Source organism: Cetorhinus maximus, unplaced genomic scaffold (genome assembly GCF_964194155.1).
Source record: "Cetorhinus maximus unplaced genomic scaffold, sCetMax3.hap1.1 HAP1_SCAFFOLD_522, whole genome shotgun sequence".
In the NCBI taxonomy this organism is placed as follows: domain Eukaryota; kingdom Metazoa; phylum Chordata; class Chondrichthyes; order Lamniformes; family Cetorhinidae; genus Cetorhinus; species Cetorhinus maximus.
The window spans coordinates 114099-125259 of NW_027596464.1; the positions used below are offsets into that span (position 1 = coordinate 114099).

At 43.2% G+C, this 11161-nt stretch overlaps 2 non-coding genes across 2 annotated transcripts; both read left to right on the plus strand.

Annotated features, from left to right (window-relative positions):
• Positions 1-261: 261 nt before the first annotated feature.
• On the plus strand, positions 262-343 carry trnas-aga (transfer RNA serine (anticodon AGA)). Its single transcript has one exon. It is a non-coding gene; the product is annotated as a tRNA-Ser (tRNA).
• Positions 344-5498: 5155 nt separating this feature from the next.
• Positions 5499-5572, plus strand: trnan-guu (transfer RNA asparagine (anticodon GUU)). The gene has a single exon. It is a non-coding gene; the product is annotated as a tRNA-Asn (tRNA).
• Positions 5573-11161: the final 5589 nt, after the last annotated feature.

The following is an 11161-nucleotide window of genomic DNA, read 5'->3' on the forward strand; positions in this document are numbered from 1 at the left end:
GTCAGTGCCACTTCATAGCACTGTTGATGACCCCTTCCATTACTTTACTGATGATGGAGAGTAGACTGATGGGGCGGTAATTGGATTATTCTCACTTTTTCCTTCCCAGTTTGGTTGGAAGAATTGGGAGAGACAGTATAAATTGCAGGTTTCCGGGGAAAAGGCCAGGTAATGGCCATGACAAGACGGGCAGAAAGACCGCTTTCTCTGCTGTAACTTTTATGAGTTCATACAAATAATAGTAGTGCAGGCGCAACTTCTGTAGTCGTGGTCGAGTGGTTAAGGCGATGGATTAGAAATTGATTGGGGTTACCCTGCGCAGGTTCCAATCCTGCCGACTATGCTTCCCTTTATATCTGATTTTAACCACGCACAGACACAACTAATTATCGTTTGAACTAGGAAAAGTGCTCCTGATCTTTTACTTCCATTCATATGTCAACCTTCTGCAAATCTCCAGTCGGAAATGGAAAAAAAAACTGAGCCAATTTGGTGACATGATTTCATTCTGGCATTTGCCTCTCCTTCGGCCTCTGTCTCTCTCTGTTTGTTCTTCTGTGGGGTCAATGTAGTTCAGTTCCCTGAGGAGGGGAACACATTTTTACGAGCACAAACTGTATTCACATTAGTTGTGCATTACAATGTTACAGTGAAAAGTATCAGGGGGAAAGAGGCAACAGGAGTTTGTCTCTTTCTATGTATGGACTACAACAACAACTTATATTTATATAGCTCCTTTTACCTAATGAAACATCACAAGGCGTTCCCCGTGAGCATTATATAACAAAGTGTGACACTGAGCCACATATTCGGTCAGATGACTAAAAGCTCGGTCAAAGGGGGAGGCTTTATGAACTGTCGTAGAGGAGGAAAGTATCAATTTCATGTTCCAGCTAACAGCAAAGGTTCTTCTCATTAGCTGAAGACGCCACTTGTGTTCAAACGACACAGACAATTTGGCCAAAGAACGTTGTCCCAGGTGAAAGAGAACTGGAATGAAAAAAATGCCATAAGCAACCTGCATGTGTCAAACTGCTGGGTTAGTGGTTAAAATGCGGCAATTTTATCAGTACAGCCTGCGTTCGATTCCTGGTTAGGGATTTGAAACTTATTCCTCCTGGGCGAGCTGTTCAAATCAATGTGATTGATTTGCTGTTTGACAATAACACGGTAAAGGTCTGCTAGAATTGGTGGAGTGAGAGTGGAAGTTTCACATCAGAGCTGGAAATGTCACAAGGACAAAACTCGGGAATAAATCCAGAGTCGGAGTGAGGGGGTGAAAATAAAAGAGAAGGGCTGTGATAGGTTACAAAGCACTGACTTTAGAGCTGGTGGTGCGAGGCAGAATATTATTCCTGTATTACCCATGTCACATGCAGCTCTAATGTCCTTATTTATCCCATGCCCAACATTACCACTGCAGTTTGGTGGCCTATAAACAACTCCCACCAATGTTTGCTGCCTCTTGCTGTTTCTTAGCTCCACCCAAACTGATTCGACATCTTGATCCTTCAATCTGAGATCCTCTCTCACCAATGTACTGACCTCGTTCCTTATTAACAGCGCGACCCTACCTCCTTTCCCTTTTTGTCCATTCGTCTAAAATGACAAACATCTTTGAGCATTCAGATCAACCAATCGCACTGTTCTTTGAAAGGAGCACACAGGGCTCAATGGCCTCTTTCTTTGCTGTAACTTTCTGTCATTTGATTTTTCCAAACACCCCGGTAAAGATGAACTTTCTTATCTCCCATGTGATGCTTCTAATTCAAGACGCTGATCAAATTCAGCGAGTTTACTTTCATTTCTAGCACAGAATTTGGAACCGGACTTGTTGAACGGCATTTAAATGGTTTCAACGTCAGATGCAGCTCACCGAGTCCAAACAGGCACTGTTACCATCAGCCTGTTATAGACATTCTTGCAGTACATATTCTGAGCTATAAGCTGATCACAGCTCCACTTTCTGCACATTGAAAGACAGCGTGAAAATATGAACAACTTCAAATCTTAACAACGTGCGTATTTGTGATTTTCTGTGTGTGTCAATGTGGATCAGTTTCCCATTTTTACCACCCAAACATGATCTATTTTAGTTCCCTGGCTTCATATCAGCAAAAAAAAAACAGTTTTAAAAGATGGAAGAGGACATTTCTCCCTTTCCTTTGAGTGGTGACTGTTCGGCAACTAAATGTCCGGATGCTATAAACTGGATGATGATTGAAATTTTCACATGATCTTATTAAGTAGCTGAGAATGCTCGAGGGGCCGAATGGCCAATTCCTGATCATAATTTTTTATATTCTAATTCAGTGTCAATGTTGGTGAAGACAATGTTTGTGTCTAATCTGAATGTGGTAGTGAGGCCGAGCGGGATCAGCCGCTGGTTCAGGTTTTGATCTCTCTGGTGATTTGGGCTTTACTCCCACCGCTGCCAAACTTTCTGGTGCTTTGTTATTTGAGGCGCTTTCCAAAGATTCTCCGTGCGGTGAAGGAGCAGCTGAGTTGTGCAGTGTTGTATTTCAGTTGGAAGAATGAGGAGAGACAGTGTAAATCCCAGGGTGACTGGGAAATGTTGGGGCAATGGCACGGACTGGAAGACCTTCTTTCACTGGAACTCCCTGTATTCATTCTATTATTTTAAGCAAACAACATGCAGGCTTTACCCAGTTGTCCTGGCTGAGTGGTTCAGACGTTTTTCCACGTGGTTCGAATCCTGCCAACTCCCTTCTTCTCATTCTTGATTGACATAAACTGTCTGCAGAATAAATTATCCGTCAAATGAAAACGAAAACGACCCGAACACCCCTGTGTTTCTTGCTTCTGTTCATCTGCAAACATTCACTACATTTGAAGCCTGAAGTGGAATAATAATTGGCCAAGTTGGTGACATCTTTGTTTTCTGGGTGTTTGTCTCTCCTTTGGCCTCTGGCACTCTCGGTGTATGTGCCTGTGTGTGTTTATCTGTGTGTGTCAATGTGGTTCATCTCTCCGAGGGGATGGACACATAATCACCATCACAAACTTGACTCACATTAATTGTGCAGCTTCATATTAAAATGTCAAAGAGAAAAATATCAGAATGAACGATGCAAGTTGAGTTTGCAATGTTTGGAAGGAGGTGCAGCTAAGAAGTGGAAGATGTGAATGATAATATTGATGATTGAGAGGAATGCATTGCAACCTTGAGCCTTTTGTCAGTCGATTATCTCCCACACTTTGAAATTCAGAACAAGCTGAGGCTCCAGGGAGGAAGGAACATTGATCTCCCTGAATTTTTTCATAGGGAATAATGACTATGCATTCCCTAGCTTACCCGGTAAAGCGTGAGACCTTTAATTTCAGCGTCGTGAGTTCGAGCCCCACGCTGGGCGCTGCTGTTTTCTTTAAAGCTTTGATGGGTGATCCCCAACTCCCCATCCCTCCAGCAGTGTCACCGCTCAAACTGAGTCTCTCTCCGTCCCGCTTTGTTAATATCACAGCCGCTGGCTTCTGAGTGAAAACAGCCTCGGCTTCACTGGAAGTTGGAGAGCTTCGTGCTTCGGACTTAATACTTTCACCGCCGCAGCCCAGGTTCAACTCCTGATGAGGAGCTAACTTTTTCCTTACCGCTGTGTGAACTGTCACAATGCACAGGAATTCCTCGTGTAAACTGTTAAAGCGAACCTGAAACTTAATATATGGAAGTGTGAAGTGATTCATGTTGGTCGGAAGAATGAAGAGAGGCAACATCACATAAAGTGTACAATTCTCAAGGGGCTTCTGTGTTACAGAGCGAGTGGTTAGGATCTGGAATACACGGCCTGAGAATGTGAAGGAGACAGATTCAATCGCGGATTTCAAAAGAGAATTTGACAGAAAATGCAGGTCTCCGGGGAAAAGATGGGGGTCCATAACATTCTAAAATGAAGTTGCACGAATAATGTGAATGAAGTTTGTGATGGTAAAAAAGTGTTCATCCCCTCAGGGAACTGAGCCACATTGACACACACAGAGAAACACACAGACACATACACCGAGCGTGAAAGAGGCCTCAGGATCCACAAACACCCAGAAAGTTCGGATGTCGCCAGCTTGTCCAATTATTGTTCCATTTCAGACTGCAGATTTGGTGAATGCTTGCAGATGAACGGAAATTAAGAAACGCGGAACAGAAGCAGGAGAAAAACACGGGAGTGTTTGGAAAGTTTTTATTCCATTTCACCAACAATTAATTTAATTCTGGAATAACCTAAAGTAAGGAGCAGCAGACAGCGAGGATTCAAACCTACACGGGGAGAGACCAATAGATTTCAAATCTTTTGTCTTAACCACTCATCCGCAATTACAAACCTCACATCAATTTTTATCTTGTTCATATGAAATCACAGAAAGGTTATAACAGTGAAAGAGGGAATTCGGCCCCACATATCCCTAGTCACCCTGCAATTCATACTGCGTCTCCTTGTTCTTCCTGCCAAGATGAAGATCTTAATACATCGACGGCCGTGAGCCGATGCTCAGGTGAAGCGACTGAAAGAATAAATCAACTGAAAATGGGAATCGACCCCACGAAGAGAACAGAGACCAACCAAAACACCTTAACCCAGCCGGCCACGCTGCCACTATCAAAGGTAAACTAACCATTGCCTTGGGTGGTAACGGCTCCAAAATAGAACATAACAAATAGAAGCAGGAATTGACCATTTGCCTCTCCAGCGCCTCATAGTGTCAGATAATCAGAGCTAAGGCTACACACAGATGGAGGCCATTCAGCCCGGGTCGTAGGAACAAAAGACTCAGTGGAAGGAGAAGGCCATTCAGCCCTTTGACCCTGCTTCACCATTCATTAAGGTCACGGCAAATCTGGTTGTGGTCTCAACTCCGCCTTCCTGCCTGCCCCCCATAACCTTTGACACCCTTGTCTATCAAAAATCTGTCTAATTCTGTCTTGCGTAAATTCAATGACCAAACCTCTGATGAAAATAATTCCACAGGCGAATGACCCTCTGAGAGGAAAAAAAATCTCCTTAACTCCATCTGAAAAGGGAGATCTCTTTCTCTTCTGGAAACTAACTCACCTGGTCCCACTCCCCCCGCGTGTGTCCCTGGAGACCTGCATTTTCTGTCCAATTCTCTTCTGAAATCCGCGACTGAATCTGCCTCCCCCACATACTCAGGTGGTGCATTCCACATCCTAACCACTCGCTGTGTAACAGAGAAACCCCTTTACAATTACCGGCTTTGGGACAATCAGAATACTCAGCAACAGACAAAACACCGAAAGGCTCGAAGGGAGACAGCACCGGTTGTAGGAGAGCTGGATCCCGGTGACCTGGATGTGTCTGCAGTGGCTGGGATCAGACTGTTTCCATGTGTCCACAATGAATGTCCCACCCTTTATTTGGGAAGAGTAAAACTGAGAGAGAATAATTGTCATTGCAGTTCAGCAATCTGAAGCTTTCTCTCGCTGAGCCATTGGTTTAGGATATCTTACACAGTGCAAGTGCGTTTATTACGTCTCTGTGGCGCAATTGGTCAGCGCGTTCGGCTGTTAACTGGAAGGCTGGTGGTTCGAGTCCACCCAGGGACGAAGCTGGCAATTTTTTTCGCCCCATCATTACTCATTAACGCTCTGGTTTGTTTTGGGGCCCTGAAACGACAAGAAAATCCATCCCACACCCCACGTTGAAAACTCGGCTCTCACCCACTGAATTCCCACACCAAGCTCTGTTCATGGATATTCATTTCAGATCTAACAAAGAATATGAACGATCGTGAACCCCCATCTAAATCAATACAGATCTATGAGGCTATTGGATTGAAACAAACCCGTCAATTAATCGCCTCTTCCTCAGCTCCACCGTGAGTGAGACAGGAAAAGGTAACAATATTCCAGTCCCGCACTCTCCAATCACCCGCTTCCAGCGGAAACATCTTCTTATTTTGCTGAATGTTATCTTCAGAAATGGTGAAGAGCGAATCTAATGTGGATGCAAGATCCTGCATTCAGTTCACATTCAACATCAAACAGGAATGGGAGCGATACAACTTTTCCACACAGTTGGGTGATAATGTTTTCCCCGAGCATCGAATGGAGTAACTTACACATGCGAAATGAGTGGGGTAACCACAACGCTACAGGAACATTTCCCTGCCTGGATCCCAATGGAGCTGTCTGGAATGTTAAACGGTGACGTCATGCAGCAGCACTTTGGGTCTTTGTTTTGAAGAAATGGAATTCGGCTGTTCTCATTAGGAATGCTGGAGACAGACTGATCAACAATGTCATCATCAAATGGCACAGCGCAGTAAGAGGACCTTCCACCCATTCTATTTATAACCAGCCTTTTACAAAGATCTTGCCAATTAGTCCCAGTTTCCTTCTCCCTTTCCATGAATCAGAAATTTCTCCCTTTCAACCATTTCCAAATTCCCTTTTGAAGAAGGAGTTTCTGCAGAATCCATGCAGTTTGCCTTAATGAACATTTCCCTTACCCAATGAAATGAAGAGTTGGACTATGGTTCCTTCTGAAGTTTTTGATATAAACATTAGTTATTTGTGCAATTAATTTCATATTTAATTTACAAAAGACGTTTATTCTGATCGGACATGTCTTCAGAATTTTCTCAGTCATGATGACCATGAAACTATCACTGATTGCTGTACAAACCCATTCACCAGTCCTTTAGGGAATTCAATCGGTCGTTCTTACCTGGTCTGACCCGCCTGTGACTCCAGACCAACAGTGATGTGGTTGATTCTTAACTGCCCTCCGAAATGGTTTAACAAGTTACACAGCTCAAGGACAATTCTGGATGGGCAACAAATGCTGGCCAGTGATGCACATGAAAGAATGAAGATCCATGATGAGGAGCGATGAAAAGTGATTTTCTACCATCTCTCCCATTCCCTTGTGTTCAATCACAGTATCAGTTGCGCCTGCCTTTAGGGTAATGCTAGTCTTTGGATCACACTAGTAGTCATCTTTCAGTCAATAGGTAACTGTGAATTTGCATTTGTAAGCTCATTAATTCCTGTTGTTGACTAAAGAAACTGGTATTTTTTTTGTGCCTAGTCACTTTCATCCCTCCTGAATTTGAGAATGCTTTTTGAAGTTGGCGAAGGGCAAATTTAATGTGGTGGCAAGGAACTATATTCAGTTAATATTCAGCAACAAATATGAATTATGGAACTTTCCCTCACACTTAGATGTGTAAATCTCGATAGTGTTTCTACCCATTTCCAGACAGGGGACTTTTTGCATGTACTTGATAACCACTACACTACAGAAACAATGGACAGAACCACAGAGAGTGACTTAGTATATCAAACCCTGCAGTCTTACTGCACTTCCAAACCCTGGTTTGTGGAAGTCCAGTTCAGCTAAAAAACAGCCATGCGGCAGAGAAATTGATCTGAAATTAGAATCATAAAATGCCAGAGCACATCAGCAGGTCATTCAACACTTCACACATGTGCGAACTATCTCACTGTAATTCGTCTCATTTATTGTCTCTTTCTCATAACGGTGCCTTTTGGAGAAAATCATTCAAAGCCTGGAGAAGTGCCAATGACACATGGCTGTGAGATAATGTATTCAGTTATTGTTTAGCAACAAATGGGAATTGTGCAACTTCTCACAATTAGATGATTCAGTTTTGATTATGTCTCTGCCAGCTTATGAACCAGTGACCTTGCGCATGTGAAGCAAATGTGATAACCACTATTTGTATTTTTATTCATTTATGGGACGTGGGCATCGCTGAAACAATTTGTGAGAAAATGCCAAAGGGACTTGTATAGAATTTCAAACTGTGTAGACCTGCTGCACTGCAAGATCCTGTTCTTCAGGAATAAGATTGGGGCGGGGCATTTTGGAATGCTGCAGAGAAATTGATCTAATTGTAAACTGACACCGCTCATTCGGAGGCTATTCGACCCATCGGGTTTGTGCTTTCTTCAAAGAGCTAACCACTTAGCTCCAATATCATTCTCTTCCTTCATAACCCTGCAGATTGTTTTTCCATTTCAAATAATTATGAATTCCTTTTTGAAAACTCTGAGTTAAGAAAAACAATATTGAAAGAGGTGCAGGAGCTTCTGCAGTGTCCATGCTCAGTGTGTAAAAATTAACAAAGTTTCCCTGACCCAATGACACTGAGAGTTGAACTGGGGATTCGTATGTTGTCTTCGAAATGAAGAGGAATATTTATTTATGCAATTGATTTCCTATTGAATATTTAAATGAAGTTTATTCTCACCAAGCATCTCAGTCGATATAAACAATGTAATTCCCCTTATTGTACAGCCTGTTACAGAGGCTGTTATAGAAATAGGGAAAGGTTTGCTACAGCTAAACAAAGCCCTGGTTAGATCACACCTGGAGGACTGTGTATAGTTCTGGGAACGGCAGCTTATAAAGGATCAATATTGGTCTTGGAAACAGGGCAGTGCTGATTCAGCAGAATGTCAGTTCTGGAATGTAAGTGGACATTCTCCCCTCCGCAAACTGAGGTCATCCAAAACTGCTGTCCATGTCTTTACTCACAGCAAGTCCCATTCCCCTATCACCCTCTATTCGCTGACCTACATTGGCTCCCGGTCAAAGAATGCATTTACTTCAAACTTTCTTATCCTTGTGTTAAAATCTCCCATTGTTCTCGCCCCTCCCAATCTCTGAGATCTCCTCGAACCCCACACGTCTCTGCGATATCTGTGCCCCTCTAATCCTGGCCTCTTGTACGTTCCCAATCATAATCGCTCCACCATTGGTGACCGAGGTTTCAGTTACCGAGGCCCCAAGCTCTGGAATTCCCTCCCTCCACCTCGACCTCTCTTTCCTCCTTTAAGACTCTCCATAAAACCTATCTCTTTGAACAAGCTTTTGTTCACCTGGCCCCACGTCTTCATATGTGTGTCAGTGTCAGACTCTGTTATATAATGATCCTGTCAACAATCTTTGGAGGTTTCATTACGTTAAAAGCGCTATCTAAACGTAAGCTGTTGTTGTAATGGGGCATATAGAGAAGGAGGCAAGTTCCTCTTCCAACTTTCACCCTGATATGTTTTGATCTGAAGTTGCACAACTAATGTGAATAAAGTTTGTTCTGTTAAAAATGTGTCCATTCCCTTGGGGAACTGAACCACATTGACACACACAGACCAACGGAAAGAAGAAACCACGGGAGTGTTTGATTGGTTTTGATTCCGTTTATCCAACAATTAATTCCATGGGCACTATTAAAATCAGTAATGATGAGAACTGAAGCCGGTAGGATCTGTGCCTCTGTGAGGAGACCCCACAGGATTCCAACTCCATCCCCTTATTCACTCCGCTGTGAACACAGGACCTGCACTGATGTCACTGCTGTTTGTATAAAATCACAGACGGCTCCATCAGACGGTCATTCAGCATGTCGTCTCTTGGAAGAGCAACTCAACTACTGTAATTCCACACCCCACCTTTTCCCCACAGCAACTCTCCTCGTTTTTCCTGTCAAAATTCAACACCATGCATTCAATATGAGGTGGCATCTGCTTGTCCTAATGGGGCTGCTAAATGTTAAGCAGCGGTGGGATGCAAACTCACGACTCCATAAATACCTCAAGCTAGTGCCTTAGCCATCCCAGCCATGCTGGGCGAAATTTATGAATCATTTCCTTCACAAGTTTTGGCACTGAAATAGAACAAAAGCAATAGAGTAGGAATAGGCAAAATACTGTGGATGCTGGAAATCTTAAACAAAAGCAAAAAATGCTGGAAAATTCAGCAGGTCTGACAGCATCTGTGGAGAGAAAGGCAGAATTAACGTTTCGACTCCGTATGACTCTTCTTCAGAGCTAAAGGGATGTAGAAATATGAAGTCCTACTTCTCTTTAGTTCTGAAGAAGAGTCATACAGACTCGAAACGTTAACTCTGTCTTTCTCTCCACAGATGCTGTCAGACCTGCTGAGTTTTTCCAGCATGTTTTGTTTTTGTTTCAGAGCAGGAATAGATTATTCGGAACCTCAAACCTGCTCCGTCAGTTAATCAGATCATCCTGCACTTCGTAACAAACAGAAATTATCTCCACTCAAAAACACAGTGAGCTGCAGTGAAGGGTTGGCACCATTTAAACTCTCATTGAACTGGTCTGGCTCCAAATCTCCTGCTGGAAATGACAAGAAAACTTATCACTGAATTCTCTCCCGGTCTTGACTTCAGAAGGACAGGACACAAGGTAACAAAGTACATTTCGACAGAATGGGTTATAAAATGGCAGAATGACTGGGAAAGAGCATCCGTGGTGTTGGGAAACATAAAATTAAAGAAAGTTCCAACAAAGAAAGAGGCCATTTGGCCTGGTCTGCTGCTGTCAAAGAGCAGTTGTGATTGGTTGATCAGGAGTGGTCAATTACTCTTCCATTTCCAATTGCGAATTTATTGACTGTTTGCAGATGATCAGAAATAAGGAACACGGGGTATTTGGATATTTTTATTCAATTTAACGGAAAATTCATTCCACAGACCGTCAGTTAAAATCAGGAATGATAAGAAGCATAAACGACCGGGGTCAAACCTGCGTGAGAAAACTCCAGCCGATTTCCAGCCCATCGGTTTAACCAATTCGCCACATTACCTAGTGAAAGTTCGCTATTGTTTGTATAAAATAATAGAATGGAGACAGGGAGTAACAGTGAAATAAGATTTTCAGTCCGTGCCATTGCCCCAACCAACTCTCCCCATTCTCCCAACCAAAATGCAACACGGCACAGATCAGCCGCCCCCTGGCCGCACAGAGGATTTTTTGGAAGCGTCTCAAACAACAAAGTTTAGCAGCCGCGGGACTGGAACCCAAAGCAGGGAAGCCTCGGCCAGCATCTTAGCCCACTCGGTGACTCAGTACCACATTTAGAGCAGAAACAACCATTGCCTTGACCGGCATCGGCTCTGAATTAGAGTGTGGGAAAAATATGATCAGGAATAGGCCATTCGGCCCCTCGAGCATTCTCAGCTACTTCATAAGATCATGTGAAAACTTCAATCATCATCCGCTTTGTAACATCCGGGCATTTAGCAGCTGAACAGTCTCCACCCAAAAAGAAACAGAAATAAATGTCCTCTTGCATCTTTTAAAACAGCGCTTTTGTTTTCTCTGGACCATCTTAATCTGAAGCCACAAAACTATCGTAAACAA